This window comes from Cnephaeus nilssonii (genome assembly GCF_951640355.1).
Source record: "Cnephaeus nilssonii genome assembly, chromosome: 17".
Taxonomy (NCBI): domain Eukaryota; kingdom Metazoa; phylum Chordata; class Mammalia; order Chiroptera; family Vespertilionidae; genus Cnephaeus; species Cnephaeus nilssonii.
Genome location: NC_137088.1, coordinates 47,932,022 through 47,951,206, shown reverse-complemented (window position 1 = coordinate 47,951,206; position 19,185 = coordinate 47,932,022). Strand labels below are relative to the sequence as shown.

The 19,185-nt window shown below is 37.2% G+C and overlaps 1 protein-coding gene across 8 annotated transcripts in view; it reads left to right on the top strand.

The window, feature by feature from the left end:
- The window catches only part of FHIT (fragile histidine triad diadenosine triphosphatase), a 1,334,508-nt gene that overhangs the window by 297,321 nt on the left and 1,018,002 nt on the right, over window positions 1-19,185 (top strand). For 3 of the 8 annotated variants that reach the window (XM_079795473.1, XM_079795472.1, XM_079795470.1), the window contains exon 4: window positions 324-412. The exons of the other annotated variants lie outside the window; for them this stretch is intronic. The gene's annotated coding sequence lies outside the window, so the exon portion shown is untranslated. The remainder of the gene's footprint in view (window positions 1-323; window positions 413-19,185) is intronic. 8 annotated transcript variants of the gene reach the window in all.

The following is a 19,185-nucleotide window of genomic DNA, read 5'->3' as shown; positions in this document are numbered from 1 at the left end:
GGAGTGGTTAGGGGTTGATCAGGCTGGCAGGCAGAAGCGGTTAGGGGCAATCAGGAAGGCAGGCAGGCGAGCAGTTGAGAGTCAGCAGTCCTGGATTGTGAGAGATCCCTCACAATCCCGATTTGGCCTAAATGGGCAGTTGGACATCCCTCAAGGGGTCCCAGATTAGAGAGGGTGCAGGCTGGGCTGAGGGACACCCCCCTCCATGCACGAATTTTATGCACCAGGCCTCTAGTATATGTAATAACCTACAATTCACATCCAACAGTATAGGAGTCTTTCACCTTCCATACTTATGTATTTGTACTTCCTTTATCCCACAGTAAGAACCAAATGTGTTGATTCATATGCTCTCTCCTGTAACACCCAGAAAAATAGTTTCAGATTACTGTATCAATACTCTCAACAACCCGTAAGTAAAGTTCAAGATTTATTTGCATTTCTCTGTGCTAATATTCCACTATGGACATATATTCAGAGTATGGATTCAGAAGTTATTTGCATACATTTTTTGGTCCATTGTGTTATTTTTATAAATATGACATATCCTTCATTTCATTGATTTCTCTGTTTGCATGGATGATATCCTTCATTTCATTGATTTCCCTGTTTGCATGCAGGCTTAAATTTTGTTTTAAAAATATTTTTCTATTTTCTATTTTGAATATGTAAAACTTTACATGGTTCAAAAGTCAAAATTCGATCAAAAGTTGTTCAAGGGGGTCCCACTCCATCCTACCCATCCACCCATTGTCACTCACCCTCCGTAGTAAACATTTGCAGTAGTTTCTGGTTTATCCTTCACACGTTTAGCACAAAAACTAGCCAAATGCTTACCTTGTATTCTTTCTTATGCATAAGTTAGCATACTACACAGACTCTTTCTCAACTTGCTTTTTTTTTTATCCTGGAAGTAATTCCATATCATTTTATGAGATCCTCCTAATTCCTATTTCAGCTGACTAGTACTCCTTTATTGATATACCAGGGCTTTTTCCTATTGATGGTTTTCGTTGTTCCTAGTATTTTGTTACTAGAAATAATGCCATAATGAATAGCTCTGTGTCCATATGGGTTTTTTTTTTTTTATGTTTGAAGGAATGTTCAGGGTGAATTGCTGTCACTGACATTGCTATGTGTAAACAAATGGATAGGCAGGTGGATCAATATAAAGGTTAATGGATACATCATTTTCCTAACTAACACCGGATTTCCCTGTATACAGGTTATACCGTTTTGCGCTCTCACTAGCAATGTATAAAAAGGACTGTTTCTCCACACCCTTTGTCAATAGAGTATATATCATCAAGCTTTGGAACTTTTGCCAATCAAGTAGGCAAGAAATAGTATCTTGGTGTAGTTGTTTTTACTTTTTTAAAAAATTGTCACCTGAGAATATGTTCTCATTGATTTGAGAGAGAGAGGAAAGGAAAGGGAAAGGGAGAAGAGAGAGAGAAACATCAACCGGTTGCCTCCACTACACACCCCAACTGGAATCAAAACTGCCACCTGGGAATGTGCCAAAACCAGAAATCAAACCCGAGAACCTTGGTGCACTGGATAATACTCCAATCAATTGAGCCACACCTGCCAGGGCTCAGTGTTGTTGCTTTTAAATAAACATCTTATTTTAGGATAGTTTTAGATTTATAGAAGTTAGTACAGTGTACTCATGTCCTCCACACCCAATGGTCTCCTCCTGTTAACCTCTTGCGTCAGTATACTACAGTTGCTATAATTTCCACTGTAGTTTTCATGTGCTTTTCTCTTATTGTAACTTAAGGTAAGCATACTTTTATATATAAAGGTCATTTCTGTATCCTTTTCTGTGACCTACTTATTCCTTTATTTTGCTCATACTAAAAACTAAGTTTTTAAATCCATTTTTCCTTTGACTTTTAAGAATTAAAAACACACACATTTATTTATATAAATATTAGGATGATTGGTACCTAATCTTTGGCTAGATCCCCATTCTCAAATCATGTTATGATTTGTCTCATCAACTTGGTTGTACTTTGCTACCCTTTGGCATTAGCCTCAAGCTAGGAACTCCCCTGTAGTGGCAGAAATACCAGCTCAGCTTCTCTTTTCGTTATTTCAGAGCAGGCTTGTTACCAACAGTTCTTTCTGTTGTCTTGCATTGAATATCATTAGATCAAACTGGGCCATATGCCTGCCTCTCAACGCATCCCTGTGGTTAGTGCTGGAATATACTGGTAGATCACATCTTGGTATGGATACCCTGTATGTGTAAATGTGTTTTTTCTAGCATGCATATTATTTTCTAGCATGCTATGGTATTACTTTCTGTGCAAAAGTATGTTTAAATATTGTATGTCATCAAATTTTTCAGTCTTTTCCTTTTTTTAAAACATTTGAATTTGAGTCATAATTAGGAAGGTTTCCTCATATCCAAGTTGTAAAGGAGTCACCCATGTTTCCTTCTAATACTTGTTTCATATTTTATCTTAATCATTGCCCTTGATTTTAAAGCTAATCCTATAAAATCTCAAGGTCTGCCAGAACTCAAAGGATTAATTCCTGTAGAAGCTGGTGGCTAGAGGAAAGGGGGAAGATGGAGAAGCCAGATCCGTACCTCTCCTAGTTTCTTAGGCAGGGAGGTTGGGGCTTTGGATCCCAGCCAGGGCTCTGCAAAGAGAAGACATCATTGAATAACTGAAACAATGATTGTGTAAAAGAAGTTCTAGATAGGAATAATATGTGGCTTACCAATTGGGCTCTCTCTGGAGAATCTGATGAGCACCAAAGTTAGAAAACAAGAAATGAAAGAACCAGCAAGTAACGCTGGTTTCTAGGTCAAGTTGTTAGGAACAAGGGACTACAGGTTCCTTATGCCATGAGAGTAAGGCTCCACTTTTGAACAGGGTCGGCATGTCTTATGCTGTATTTTTTTTATATGACTGGCAGCACAGTAAGTTTGTTTACATCAGCATCACCATAAACACCTGAGTAGTACATTGCGCTACAACTTTATGATGCTCACAACTTCACTAGATGATAGGAATTTTTTGCTCTATTATAATCTTGTGGGATCTGTGGTTGACTGAAACATCGTTTTGTACCACATGACTATACTTCATTTGTGTGTACAATTTATTTTGTGTGTATAGTACTTATATAATAACTTTTATTTTATTTTGCATTTTAACCAATAATCATTTTTTTATATTTAAAATAATATTGTGGAATGAGTAAGAAATGATTTCTACGTTTTGGAAATGAGGAAACAAAGGTTAAGAGGGAGGAGAAAAGAGAATCCTTGAGACCGTGTACTTACAAAGTGAAGAACTGGGAGGCTGGGACATGTGATGTGAAATCCACTTACATCTGATTTCCAAAATACTCTTGTAAGCTTCCTGATGTATGGAATATGAACATTTATTTCTAGACTGTAGAGTTAAGAGATTTTACTTTTAAGGAGTGAGGAGTAGAACTTAAATGGACTTAAGTTAGAAGGCACTTTATTGGCTCGTAAAACTGACCAGCCTAGGGGTAGATCCTTAGATATGACTGGATAGCCATGCTCAAACCATGTTAGAAAGTTGTCTCATCCATTTGGTTGTACTTTGCTTCCCTTAGGCATTATCCTCAAGCTAGAAACTCCCTTGTGGTGGCAGAAATACTAGCTCAGTTTCTCTTTTCATTATGTCAGCTCAGTGGTTTGTTACCAACAGTTCTTTCAGTTGTCTTGCATTGAATATCATTAGATCAAACTGGGCCATGTGCCTGCCTCTCAACGCATTCCTGTAGTTGGTGCTGGAATATACTGGCTGACCGGGTCTTGGTACGGATACCCTGGAAGTAAGTAGTGTTGGGCCAGCCTTTTACAAATCACATGACCAGAGAGTGGCTGATGTGCCAAATGAAAATCAAAATCCTATTCCATGGATAAATAAATCCTGGAACACCCATTCAATAGAATGATACCCATTAATAAAAAGGAATACATGATTGATGCATGCAACAAATAGATGAATTCCAAACACTTTAGAGTAAATGAAAAGTCAGACACAAAAGGCTTGTAATTTCATTTATATGATATTTTATAGAAAAGCAAAATTATAGGGACAAAAACAAATCAGTGAGAATAAGGTGAAGGCTCGACTCTAGCAATGTAAAAGGAAACATTTTGGGGTGATGGAAATGTTCAGTATCTTTGTTGTCCTGTTGGTTATATGACTATATGGGTTTTTCAAAATTCATAGAAATGTGTACTAAAAAAGGAAAATTTTACTTTTTTAAAGTTATACCTCCATAAACTTGGCTAAAAGAGCAAACAAAAAATTGCTATTATTGAAAAGAGAGGGATATTGAGCAAGTACCAAGGAACCCCAAAACAAGAAAAAGTGCTTATTACATATCCCTAGCTTATGTACCTCATTATTGCCTAGATAAGTGGTTCTTAGTTTATTTTTCATCACCATGGTTGAGATGCCAGTAGTTCCCTTGAACCTGTGTAGTTGCTTATAAATCCCAGTACACATGCTATGACTCCACCACTTTCTCTCAAATTAAAAAAAAATATATCTAGGCCCTGGCCATTTAGTTCAATTGGTTAGAGAGTTGTCCCCATATGCCAAGATTGTGGGTTTGATCACAGGTAAGGGTGTTGTGGGTGGGAAATGGAATTGCGAGAAAAACATTTCAAGGATCCATGCACAGGAGATTGTGATGTGGCAAGGTGGTTTATTGATGGCTGTCCGTGTCCTTGGGCTTCTAATGGCCCATTTCCCTCCATTCCCCATGGAAAACGTCCAACCATGTCTTCAGCAGGGCCGAATAGAAACCAGTGCCCCGAGTTTCTGCTTCACAGTCCTTGGGGGCCCATGTGGTCTGCGGGCCCCCGTGGTCGTGTGCTCCTGAGTGGGAGAGAACATGAACAAATGGGGCAAGTAAGGTCCTGAGCAGCAGAGAGAAAAAGGGAAGGCTTCTTTGTTCACCTGGGATTATGTATTCTCAGGCCTGGGAGGAACCAGAGCTTATTAAAAATAACGAATCCGTTTTAAAAACTTGCCAGGGCTTGCATTGGGGTCCACCCACTAGCCAATGATTTTCTTCCCAGATTGGATTGACAAGCCTCTATGGTGAAATACCTCCCCCAGCCCTTTTGAATTTTTTGTGCATGTGTTTATCAACCCCTGCTCCCCCCCCCCCCCCCCCCCCGCCCACACACATACACAATCTGTAACCAGAGTGGGGAAAGGGGGGTGTTAATTCCTTTGGAAGGATAATCCTGCAATTTCTTGGGGTGTGAAGGTATAGTTTTCTGGTAAAGCAAACAGGCCTCTGCTTCCCAGCTGAATATGCTCAACAATTTCTGACTTCCCTTTGATCTTTTCCTTTCAATAACTAGCTAATGATGGTAACAAGGGCACATACAAGAATCAGCCAGTGAATGCATAAATAGGTGGAACACACATCAATGTTTCTCTCTCTCAAATTAAAAAAAAAAAAGTACCTAACTCAAATGAGTGAGAATCACGTTATTGGAGGGGTAATATTTCAAAGATATCAAACATTAGCAATGAGGGATACTTTAGTTGGCACCCAGTGCATTATTTTGCAGCATCATGATTGAGAAAACCTCTTGTCTCAGTGACCGTATTCTTTACCGTTTACCATCCATGTATATTTGATGTAGAATGACTGTACTTATTTTTTTTTTAAATTTAAGCACAAATGAGCCTATACTTATATATTATTCTGCAACATATTTTTATCCCTTAACATGCCTTGTGTTGCTTTCTATATTTAGGGTCATTTTTATTTTATTTTATTTTTTATTTATTTTTTTGATTTAATGACTTTTTAAGTGAAATTTATTTTATTTATTTTTTGTCATTTTTATTTTTATTTTATGTGTCTGAAATGGCTATAGCTTCAACTCTGACTTGGATGGAACAAGTAAACACAATTTGAGAGTGACAAAATACTCAGTAATCAAGAAAACATATTTTAATTCAGTTTTTTTAAGTGAAATAAATTGGCCCTAGCCAGGTAGCTCAGTTAGATGTCATCTAAGGCTGGGCATTTGATCCCTGGTCAGGGCACATACAATAATCAACCAATGGATACATAAATAAGTGGAACAACAAATTGATCTTTCTCTCTCTGTCTCTCTCTAAAAATAAGTAAATTTTAAAAATTAAATTAAATTTTAAAAGTGAGCAAGATCTTAAAATTTTAAATAAAAGATTAGTGCTGAGCCATATTGGACCCTGAAGTAAAAGCAAAATTAAGTTAATTAAGTGAATGAAGGAAGTTAAGTAAATTAATTTAAAATTATTTATGATTTTTTTTATGATTGTCACTTGCTGATGAGAAAATGTTGAACATGTCAGTTGTCCCATTAAAAGCAAGATAAACAAAGAAGTAAATGTTGTAAATATTAATGACTTGATACCCATTAAAACTGGGAAATTGAAATTATAATAAAAAGGTATTTTAGTACAAATAAAATATTTATACTGTACTTAAAATAATGTTGTGAATTTTAATACACCTGTTTTTCAATTTTTCAATAGTTTTCCATATCTACTTTAATGTCCTCCAAAAAAATTGACCTTTTAAAAAATGGGTAAAAACATGTAGATAGGAGTGTAGCAATCAATGCAGGCTCAAATGTGGTTTGGCATGGTATTAATCTTTATGGAAAATTTTGATATTTTGTTCACCATGGATTTTTTTTACATTAATTTTGATTTTTAACAATATTGATTAGAGTGTTATTTTGATTACTGAGGTTTTGTTTCTTCACAAACCTTGAATTTTGCAACAGGGCGAGTGCCTCACTCTCATCACCCTAATCCTGGCCCTGGACCCCATTTCCCCGACTTTTAACCGAATTGGAAATGAAGTTGAAGCAGGAGAATCAATGAGAGCTGTACAAGGCGTGGTAAAGAGTGCGCTGCGTGTGCTCTGTGACGGGCATGGGGTGTTTATCCAGTGATCAGGTGTCTTGCCCCAGCTTTTCCTCTGGATTGCCATTTAGGTTTCCAGGCCTCGCCCAGATTGTCAGTGAGGCAGACAAGCTGCTGGCTGTGAAGGGGAACCGAATGAATGGGCCATCTTTAAATATGCCTTTTTTTTTTTTTAAATATGCCTTTTTGACATAAGGATTATTTTGAGCTGATTATTTTTAATAACTGCAACACAGGAAAAGCTCTGAAAACAGAGTAAGAAGGGAAATCTACTTTCGTAGATTTATATTTTTGTAGAGAATCTACATTTGTAAGGGAAATGTATATTTGTAAAGGAAACTTATATCATAAAGGGGGCCTATACCAGGAAGACAGCCATTACCAGAGGGCAATCTTTGTTTACCAAGCATCTTTTCTCAACTTCCTATGAATGGCTTTTCCCACTTTGCAGCCAAAGACCCTCTCCCTTTTCATAGCTCAGGGTGGTATATAAACCTCAATCCAATCGCTGCCTTTTAAGGCTTGTACATTTGCGGAGTGCCCGTAGATATGTATATACTATAACAATTTTTTTCCTCCTTTTAATCTCGTTTAACTACAAGGGTGTTTCAGCCAGGAACTCAGAAGGGTCAAGGTAGAATTATTTCTCCTCCCCTACAGGGCAGATAAGTGGGGAATGCATCTTGGACTAAGTGGTATTTCCAGAGATTTCCCTTTTCTACATTTGATTTCCGTTTTGGAGCTTCTTAGCTATTCCTCTAGGGAGGTTCCTCTTTTCAGCCCCTACCATCCTCTTTCTCTGAGTATTATCCTATCCCTACCCCCATGTGTTCCAGCTGGAATTTTATTTTTAATTTTTATTTTTTTTAATATATATTTCATTGATTTCAGAGAGGAAGGGTGAGGGAGAGAGAGATAGAAACATCAATGATGAGAATCATTGATTGGTTGCCTCCTCCACGCCCCCTACTGGGGATCGAGTCTGCAACCCAGGCATGTGCCCTTGACTGGAATCGAACCCAGGACCCTTTAGTCCGCAGGCCAACACTCTATCCCCTGAGCCAAACCAACTAGGACCCAGCTGGAATTTTAAATATCCTGGAGTCATGGATTTTAACATATGACAAAGATGTAGCCTTGAGGGAAAGTCACATTATCACCAGCTGCATTTTGGTATTCTTGGTGAAGGACCTCTGGCACGCTGTTGGAAGTGGCAAGAGCTCTGTGAACCCTGACCTTTGGCTCCTGTTCTTAGAGCACATTTTCTTTATTTGCTGGGCAATCTTTCCTATTATGAATCTTGCCATTTTGCAAAACCAGTAGATTTTGCAAAGGTTTATTAATCTTAATTTAATGCATTCATATGAAAAAATGTAACAATGAGAGAATAAAGCTTATGTAGGCATTGCAGGAGTCCCTTTGGGGGTTCACTGTCTATATTACTCCTAGCATTGAAAAGTAAAAATGGCAAATTATATTAGCTGAGCTCAAGATACAAAAGGCAATGTTAATTTCATAGGAAGTGTAAAATGATATGCAAATGTGATCAACTCCCAGGAAAACATTGCAATATACCACTCCAGGCTGTGAAATTATGCGGTTTAATAAACACTTGTTAAGAAGCTTCACACACCAAACATTGAAGTTTAAAGGAAGTGTTTCTGATCACGTACTGTTTTTGTGGAACAGCATTATTTTCTAAGCTTTGGAACCCTAGCCAGGAAGATTGGGATGTGCAAAGTAGTGGATTTATCAGTAGCAGTCACATGTTCTCAGGAAAGCACAGATGGTTTTAAAAAAAACTTCCATGTTGTTTTTCAATTAAAAGTGCAATTTAGAAGTGTGGGCCATTAGACTAGAACCTGAATGCATTTCTAAGGCAAATACATTCCGTCAGTAACTGACAAGGGAGAGTTATCATGGAGTTTTAATTAGTCCAGCTCTGTTGGGAGAACCTTGCACATAAGTTTCTTCTCACAATTTCCTTAGGTCTATGCTTCTTGTCTAGGAATCTTTCTTTTTATTTATAACCAGAGCCAAGCTTGGGCTGCTGCTAAGTGAAGGAAGTTGCACCAGATTTTTAAGGTCTTACCACTGGGCTGTGCAGGCAGAGTAAAAAAACCATCTTCTAGTGAAGTGGTTTCTCAGATGTTTCAATTGATTGTTTAGAGTCTGGGAGGAGTTTTACAATATTTGTAGACATGCATCAGTAATGTTTTGTTCTAAATTTGCTTGCTTTCTGTGCTGTTGCAGAGCTTTATACTACTGAGTAGTCTTGTGTTAAGAAATCAAGAGATAAAAAAGGATTAGAAAAATGATAACAGCAAGTAGGTGGGATGTGAGTGAAGGGAACAGTTATTTTCAGACACTGCTGGTGGCAGCTTAGCTGTGCATACAGAAAATATTGTGTGCTATTTGATCCAACAATTCCATGTCTATATATTTATCCTAAAAAATATTTGGACATGTTCACAAAGGTGTGTGTCTTTAAGTATTTTTTTTTTATCACAGAGCTGTTTATGATATTAAAAAGAAAAACCAAATATCCTAAGTATGCAATACTTGGTTAAATATTTTCTGTCTTTAAAGAGTGGAATATCATGTGGCTTTTTAAAATGCTGTTATAGACAACTCAATAATATGGAAAGATTTTTATATTTACTGAGAATGGGAACAGATTACAAAACAGGAAATATAGTAAGTATAGCCTTATTGGAAATGTTTTTTTTAATAGGTATAAATTGATATATTAAGATATCCTAAAACATTAACAGTTTCAAAATTGTTGTTTTTACATAACTTTTATTTTTTTAAGAAATAAACATGGATTATGTGATAATTAAAATAATATGAGAAAATGGTCCATCAATGAGGGACAATAAAATATAATACAGGTAATCTTTGCTTTACAAAAGCATGTGATTATAAAACAAATTTGCACTACAAATTATTATTTGCTCTAGGGAAAGATTCCTGTGGTTATGAGTGCCTTATTTAGTAATTCAGGTCTGGCTTGCTGAGGAAACTTGGGTTAGAGAAAATCAAAGCTACACCCTAAGAGATGAAGGGGTTACAGAATGAAGTTCATGCATCTTTGAAATTGCCCAGAGGTCAGTAGAAAAATAGTATTTATTCCTACACACAGGCCCATGTGTAGTATAGCAAGGGATATATACATTTAGCCAATATGTGGAATTCTTTCATAACCTGGCTGCAAGGAAGATCTTCTATAATTCGAATTCCGGATATAATAAAACTTGATTGTGGAAAATTATAATTAAAAACTTATCTTTTGAATGGCTAGAACATAAAGTCAAGCCATAAGCAATAAGCTGAGAAAAAATATTTGTAAAAATATATTACTGATAAAGAGCTAACATTCCTAATGCAAAGAGTTAATACTAATTGAAGAGAAAAAAAGAGGCCAAAAATCCAATAGAAAAGTGGCAAAAGACCTAGACAATTCATAAAACTTGATATAAAAATACTCCTTTAAGCATATGAAAGTATATTCAACTTTACTCACAGTAAGGACTATGCATCAGTATTTGTACTTATGAAATATTGGGAACATCCTAAATGTCTGTATATAGATTATTTGAATGAATCATAGTATAACACACACAGTTGTGTGCTATAAAGTAGAATGAGGAAGTCTTATGAATGATATGGAGTGATTTACAGATATTATTAATGCAAAGAACAGAAGAGTATATATGGCATACAACATTTTATGTAAGAAATAAGAGAAATAAATATGCATGTTTGTCTATCTAGTGATATCTCTGATTATTTTTGCAAAAGGAAACACAGGAAGGATAAACTAAAGAAATGACATTGGCAATAGGGTGGGAGTGAGATTAGAAAATTAGGGAAGGAGTGATACCACTCTGAATATACTTTTAAAAAAAGTTTGACTTTCAAACCAGGTTAATATTTTGTATACTCAAAAAATAGAATTAATTTACAAGATCCAAGGGAGGAGGGTATTAAATAAAAACAGGGGTAAATGAACCTAAATATATATTCAGAGAGTGAAATGATCTCACATAAGGGGGAAAAATACTAACGCAAGTTATCTTGAACAAAGTACCTTGAGTTTACATCTCCAGTCTAAAGACAAAAGAACTGGAAAGAAGTCTTGAACTTTATACATTTGCTGTTATAGTGGTATTTGATGGAGCAATTCTGAAATTATTTTTTATGTATTGTAGGGTTGAGTAAAAATATTTTTAGGGTGGGAACTAAAGATATCACTGTGTAAGAAGAATAATACAAATATGGAATGAGGGAAGGTAAAGAAGAACACTGAACTATTGCATTTGAGATTAAAAGTGTCAACATGAATACAGGATTTAAATATATGCTTATAATTTTTATATGTTTATAATTTTTAGTTCTGCTCTCTGAAAGGGCCTATAAGCAGTGACTACCAGCAGCAATGAGCACACTTAGTTCCTAGCTCTTGATTTCTAAACACCAATCCCCAGTGAATGTAACCCAGGCCCCATGGAGAAATGGCTGACTCTAGGGCTAGAGTAGGGAAAGTAAAAGAAAATCCTGGAACATTTTGTTGTGCCATCAACTAAGAAAATGCTCAAAAAAAATTGATGAGGGCATGTCTGAATGACCCAGGAACAGGCTTGAAACAGGACATTTAAGAATCAAATGGATTCTTAAAAGCTATATTTAAACAAAAAAGAAATAAAGAGGGGAGGGGAAAAAGGAAACTCCTCTTACAGTAGAATACCAACTAATAGGTGTCAAGGAAATGATGGAATTAGAAATCACTATTCTGTAACTACTACAGTAGTAGTTAATTCAGACTGGAATCATTAATAGGAGATAAAAACACTGAGTGAAATTTTGGAGGGACAGAATTTTATTTGCAGTTTTAAAATATCTCCCCACACATTATATATTATATGTATTTATACTGTAGGAGAGAAAAACTTTTTTCTTGATCCATTTAGAGTTCCTGGCTGGGTTTGAAAATTATAAGGTAGATTAACAGAAGAAAATCATGCAAATTTATTTAATACTAGAGGCCCGCACCCGTGGCGTCCCTTGGCCTGGCCTGTGGGGATCAGGCTGAAACTGGCAGTCTGACATCCCCCAACGGTTCCTGGAGTGCTAGAGGGCACTCTGCAAAGTTGCTATCACTCAGCAACTCCTGCATTGAGTGTCTGCTCCCTGGTGGTCAGTGTGCATCATAGCTACTGGCCGGTCGGCCGGTCGCTTAGGCTTTTTTTATTTTATTATTATTGATTTTTTACAGAGAGGAAGGGAGAGGGATAGAGAGCTAGAAACATCGATGAGAGAGAAACATCCACCATCTGCCTCCTGCACACCCCCTACTGGGGATGTGCCCACAACCAATGTACATGCCCTTGACCGGAATCGAACCTGGGACCTTTCAGTCCACAGACCGACGCTCTATCCACTGAGCCAAACCAGTTTTGGCAGGCTTTTATATATATATAAGTTTTATATGATCTGGGAGCCTTCATAAGGAAATAAAGACCCAAAGAAACAGACTGAGTATTTTTATGCTAGCTTTGATGGAGAGTGACAGTCATGTAGAAATATGATAGATCAAAGAACACAAGGTAAGTGTAGTCAGCTGGGGGGAACTCACCAAGGCCTGTTTGTTAGGATTCTTCTTAGCAGTCTTTTATCTTCAGAGATAGGGATGCTCCTTTCCTCCAGGTATAAGGGAGGCACCTCTCACATGAGAGTTTTATGACCTGCTTGAGAGGAGAAAGCCAAGTGAAAGGTGAGAATGAAATTCCTCCTTCTGCCATTTTCTCAGACTCCTTCAGCTTAAAATATTCAATGTGCTAAGGTGTCCTAACCCCCATCAATACACACAAAACACACACTCACACACACACACACACACACACACACACCACCTTATCCAATGGATCAAGGATCAAAGTTAACATTACCAATAATATAATGCAATAAGGACATAAAATCACCTCAGTAGTATACCTTGCAAAAATGTGTAATGTGTGTAAGACGGGAAACCATAAAAATACCAGAGGAATCCACAGGCAGCCAAATCTCAGACATATGTTGAAGCAATTTCTTCACTGATACTGCTCCTAGAGCAATGGAAACTAAAGAGAAAACAAACAAATGGGACTACATCAAAATAAAAAGCTTTTGCACAGCAAAAGAAACCATCAACAAAACAACAAGAAAGCCCACTGCATGGGAGAACATATTTGCCAATGTTATCACTGATAAGGGCTTAATCCCCAACATTTATAGGGAACTCATACAACTTAACAAAAGGAAGATAAACAACCCAACCAAAAAATGGGCAATGGACCTAAATAGATACTTTCCCAAAGAAGACAGAAGGAAGGCCAAGAGACATATGAAAACATGTTCAAACTCACTAATCATCAGAGAGATGCAAATCAAAAGGACAGTGTGGTACCATCTCAAATGGCTATTATCAACAAATCAACAACAACAAGTGCTGATGAGGATGCGGAGGAAAAGGAACCCTCGTGCACTGCTGGTGGGAATGCAGACTGGTGCAGCCACTGTGGAGAACAGTATGGAGTTTTTTCAAAAAACTAAAAATGGAACTCCCATTTGACCCAGTGATCCCACTTCTAGGAATATATCCCAAGAAACTAGAAACACCAATCAGAAAGGATATATGCACCCCTATGTTCATAGCACAATTCACCATAGCTAAGATTTGGAAACAGCCTAAGTGCCCATCAGTAGATGAGTGGATTAAAAAACTGTGGTACATCTACACAATGGAATACTACGCTGCGGTAAAAAAGAAGGCGTACTTACCATTTGCAATAGCATGGTTGGAACTGGAGAGCATTGTGCTAAGTGAAATAAGCCAGTCAGAGAAAGATAAATATCACATGATCTCGCTCATTTATGGAATATAATGAACAATACAATCTGATGAACAAAAACAGATCCAGAGACAAAGAAACATCAATCAGACCATCAAACCTCAGAGAAAAGGTAGGGGAAGGTGGGGGTAAGGGGAAGAGGTCAACCAAAGGACTTGTATGCATGCATATAGGCCTAACAAATGGACACAGAAAACAGGGGGGTGAGGGCATGAGTAGGGGGGATGGAAGAGGGCTAATGGGGGGATGAGGACATTTATGTAATAACTTAATAAAGAAATTTTTAAAAAAATGTGTAATGTATAATGTGAACCTAATCCTAAGGAAGTATTCAGATCAGCATAAACCAAAATATCAATGACATGATAGGCAAAGGAAGACTGAGGAGCTATTCCAGATTCAAGAAGACTAAAGAGACATGACAACTAAAAGCAAGATCCCGGATTGGGGGGAAATGGCCATATAGGACGTTCCTGGGAATGAAGAAATGTAAACATGAACTATATTAAGATAGTATTTTTAAAATGTTAACAGTCTCTGAGTTTGATCATTTCTTTGTGGTTATATGAGCAATTGCCCTTATTCTTAGAATATTTTGATATCATACTCTCTAAGGGAAGAAAGATGTTTCCTTCTTTACCCTCCTAGGTTTAATGGCTAGGCAATGTACGATAAGTAAAAGTTGTCTGGTTATACAGATAAACATCTCTCAGGTGATAAGAGTGGTCTCCAGGAATAGCTCTCTTCCTGGTAAGGAGGCATCTTTACAATGGAAATGTCCTTTATGAATGAAAATTCTCTTTACAAAATAGGAAATTTACACTTTATTTTTTGACAGTTAGAGGGAGGTAAAGAGCCTTTCTGTGTTTGCTGGTTCTGAGTTACCTTTAGTTCAAATTAATCCTTCTATCAAAGTGAGTGCCAAACATATCATTTTGGAGTGATAATCTGGCATCATATTCTGGTCCCTTTCAGCACTTACACACAAATGGTTAGCAAAAATCAATTTTTCTGCTTTTTTGGGGGGAAAGAGGGAGTCAATGGGGAGACAAGATAAAATAAATACAGCAAAGTAGTAGCAATTAATAAATCTAGGGAATGGTATATGGAAGTTCATGATATGATTCTTACAAGTTTTCTATTGTTTTGAATTTTTTTCTAAATAGAAAGTTTAAAAACATATTAAAAGCACCAAAGCCTTTAGTCTGATAAATTTTCGCCAGGCCTCAGAGCTTGACTGTCAGGGATCCTGACTTCATGTGCTCCTTCCCTCCTGTAGATACCATAATTGGTTGTGTCTCTGAGGCAGACTTGAGTATCTTTCTTTGTTTTGGAAAGAATGGGATCTCTGCTGAAATACTCCCTCTGTGTGGTTAGTCATAAGGGGGAAGTGTATGATAATGTCCATTTGAAATAATACCGTTTGGAACAAAGGTATATTAATGTTTCCTTGCATCTTACTATATCCTTTTCTGACTTGGTTAATTACATGGGGCTTAAGAAGTGATATCACCCTTTGTCATCTTGAGTTTCAGATGCCAGGTAAAACCACCCCCAAAATAGCATGCTGGATGTTTGATGCAGTTAATGAGGATGAATTGGGAAGTTGTCAGGACCTACTAGTAACTGTTGATTTCAGGAAAGCCCGGTATTCCGAGAATTCAGTTTTGTCATTTTGACAACAGCGAAGCTTCCCCATTATTCTAGAATGGGCCTCACTAGGGAAAAAAATTGTGTACTGCCCTGCTGGGATTTCTACCTGACTTTGATTTTTTGTGCTAACTCCTGTGTGACTAACTCCTCGATTTCTCTGTTTTGGTTTGTGCTACGCTATCCATTGGGATGGGATTCTTGACCTCTGTACCTGTTCAGTACAGCTCCGTATACCGGCTTGCCCTTGGTCCAAACAGGTTAAGGTCAGATGTGTTTGGGAAGGGAGCTAGTTCAGGTACAGTGTTGGTCATTAGACATTAAGGATGGCTTTAAGAGAATTGGCTGTTTGGCTTAGTACAAGTTATTCTCACTGACAAGAATAAAGTAATGCAATATTGTCTAAATCCTTGGCAAATCTTGTCTTGCAAAGGAAAGTATCCTAAAAGAGTGTCGGTCTTGGCTTTTATAGAATGGGTAATCAGTAAATATTGGCTGCCTAAATAAGGGAAACTAAATTTAATGAATATATTGTTCTATATTTAAAAGTTATGTGTTTCCATTGTGGAAAATATGGATAACAGATTTCTGTAAGGGCAAAAATAGATATTACCTATAACCCCACTGTGCAGTTAAATCTGTGTGGACAGTGTTATTGTTTATTCATGCATGGACATTTTTATATGTTGTATTTCCGTAGTTACATTATCTTTTTACTTAATCTTATAAACAGTTTCCCATATTATTACAATCTCTTCATAACCACAGTTTTATCTACTGTATATAATTCTCCCATAGAGGGGGATTTAGTGACTTCTTTGTTGTAGGGCATTTAGATTTTGCTTGTTTGTGATCAACAAATCTTTATTTATAAGTACTTTTAATTTTCCCCTTTCCCATCTTCTTAAGAATAAGGATAGCCTCTTTTGGCATCTGACTTAAGGAGGTGCTGAGCAGAGTATTAGGAGATTCAGGATGGGGAAGTCAGAGAAAAGCCACTCCAATCTCTGTTATGAAACACAAAAGAATTCCCAAGAAGAACATCTCCAGAGGTGGATAGCAGCCCATAGGGGTGCATTGAGAAAGAGCAGGGAGAGGTGTAAGTGAGGAGGAACAAGAGCAGCTTTCAGTGTTAAAGCTGGGAGTATTGGGAACAAACTGGGTGACTGGGGCTAGGGTGGCCTTGCCTACTTTATAATTCACCAAAAAAGATTACTCACATCTACTACTGCTATCATTTCACAAAACAGAATATGTTAACTCTAAAAAACCCGGAAGGATGAAATCTCAGAATTAAAAAATGAAATGAAATAGCTTCATTAAAACCTATTAGAAAGTCTTTATTTTTCTCATTATTCTGTGGACTGTTAATGATTGGTCACACCCTGGCAACAGATCCCAGACCATGGACTGACATTTGGGTCCATAAGAGCAAATGATCTGTGAGGCCCATTCATTCAAACTGAGGAATCCTTGCATTTAGTAAAGAGTTGGGTTCTAGTTTTGGTGCCGTGTTTGACTTGATGCATGAGCTTCGAGCCATATGGCCCATAAATATCTCAGTTTTCTTATTGGCCAACTTAACTTTATGATGATCAAGTATGCATTGTTTGTGGAAGTGCTGTAGTCTAAATGCCTTGGCACTTGTTGATCTAAGGTTCAGAAAAAGGTGTGAAATAAATTGTACAGACCCAGAAAACAAATGGCATTCCATCCACTCATAGTTTGTGCAGTAGCACATGTTTTCGCAATTTCTGAGAATGATTGCAAGAGATTAGAAAATACAACTCAAATGAACTAAATTAAAGTTGTATTTTATTGACTTATACAGTGGGACCTTGGTTCTTGAACTTAATTCATTCTGGAAGGCTGTTCAAGAAGCAATCTGTTAGAAGACCAAATCTTTTTTCCCCCATTATAAATAATTTAAATTGAATTAATCTGTTCCTGACCCCCATGACATTATCAGCACCCACTTTGTTAGAACTGGCAGGATCCCCATGCCTCACTACACATTGAATGCCACTTCTTTTCTTTAATTTACCAAACTACCCCCTACTAGTCTTAAACAAATCACTTTCAACACGCATTCCGGGGGTGTCTTTCAGGAGGTCAGTGTGCAGCATCTTCACTTTCTCACATATCATTGCAACATCAGCACTCTCGATGGCCTCTTTTATGTTTTAAAATTGTGCTAATCATCAATTTTACCATGCCATACTTGGTAGCCAGATCAGGCACGCAAACACCTCTATCATACTTTACAATTATTTCTTTCTTAAGTTCTATCATGGTTCTCACAACTTTCCTTTTCGCTTTGCTGCTATCACTAACCTTCTTAGGACCCATGGTGACTTACTGTACATAGTAAATAATAAGCAGCAACAAAAGTACAAAAACATGTAAATATTCACAGCACAATTTTCTGAGATGTTACCAACATGAGGTTTAGTGGTAAACTGACTCATAGTCATGCATTCTTTCCTTTGTCACCTGAGAAATGTGTGACTGATCATACAGGTATCAGTATGAAAGGGTTGTCAGATCGAGACCCAAAATTTTGTTCGACAACTGAGACATTTTTTCCATAAACAACTTGGTTGAGAACTGAATTTTTTCAGATGAAAGACATTTGAGAACCTAGGTTTGACTGTACTGAAAAAAAAAAAAATACGGACACTTGACTTCTAGAAGTGGTGGACCCAGAATCTCATCCTAATGGCTAGAAAGCTTCCAGTAGTTTCACATTTCTGATCGTTCTAGTGAATGTTCAGACTTTGGATCTAATTGGCACTGACCCCGGATTATTGACCAGACCTGGGTTATGTGCCCATCTTTGCATCTGTGGGTGGAATCAATTCCTCCTGAACATGGACATAGAAAAGGGGTGGAATCATTTCCTAAGAGAACATTGGTTTGCTGTAAAAGAAGATGGGAAATGGATGATGGAGACAGGCTGAACAACAAAGACCTACTATAGAGTAGAAGTAGCCTGCCACACCCATAAATGCAGCCAGGAGAATTTCCTGGCATATTTGGGAAGGCGTATGTATAAGACTTTCTACTGACTACCGCAACATCATTAGTGACAGTCAGTGTCTTTGGCATCAATTAAATCCTAATACCACTAAGCAGAAATTTAAAAGCTTTAATGGGATCTTGGACCTATTGATGAAAGTTCAGGACAGTAGCTCATGCCATTGATGTGCGGAGTCAAATATCTTTACCCACTGGGGATGTCATCATGTAAATGGCCCTATTGATTTTGGTTTTTTGGCAGGGCTTCTTTGACCCTGGAATGCTCCAAGTTGCCCAAGGGGACGTAGTCTAAGACATAACTCCATGTTATGTAGTCCTGAATTGGACCCAAACTAACTTAATCATCTGTCCCAGATAGGGTCCATGGGAAAACGAGAGCAGCTCATTTTATGTTTTATGTTTCTAGATGAATTACTTTGGACAAGCTGCTTCTAGGCATTCACACATTCTAGTTATAGAAGAAAGACTATCTGTTTGGAAAATTTAAATTAATATACTAACAAGTTTATATTTTTTCTCAGCTTTATTGAAATATATTTAAAGTATACAATGTGATGACTTGATATATGTATACATTCTTAAAGGATTCCCACCATCAAGTTAATTAACACATCCATCAGCTCACATATTTACCTTTCTTTTTTTGTATGTGAGAA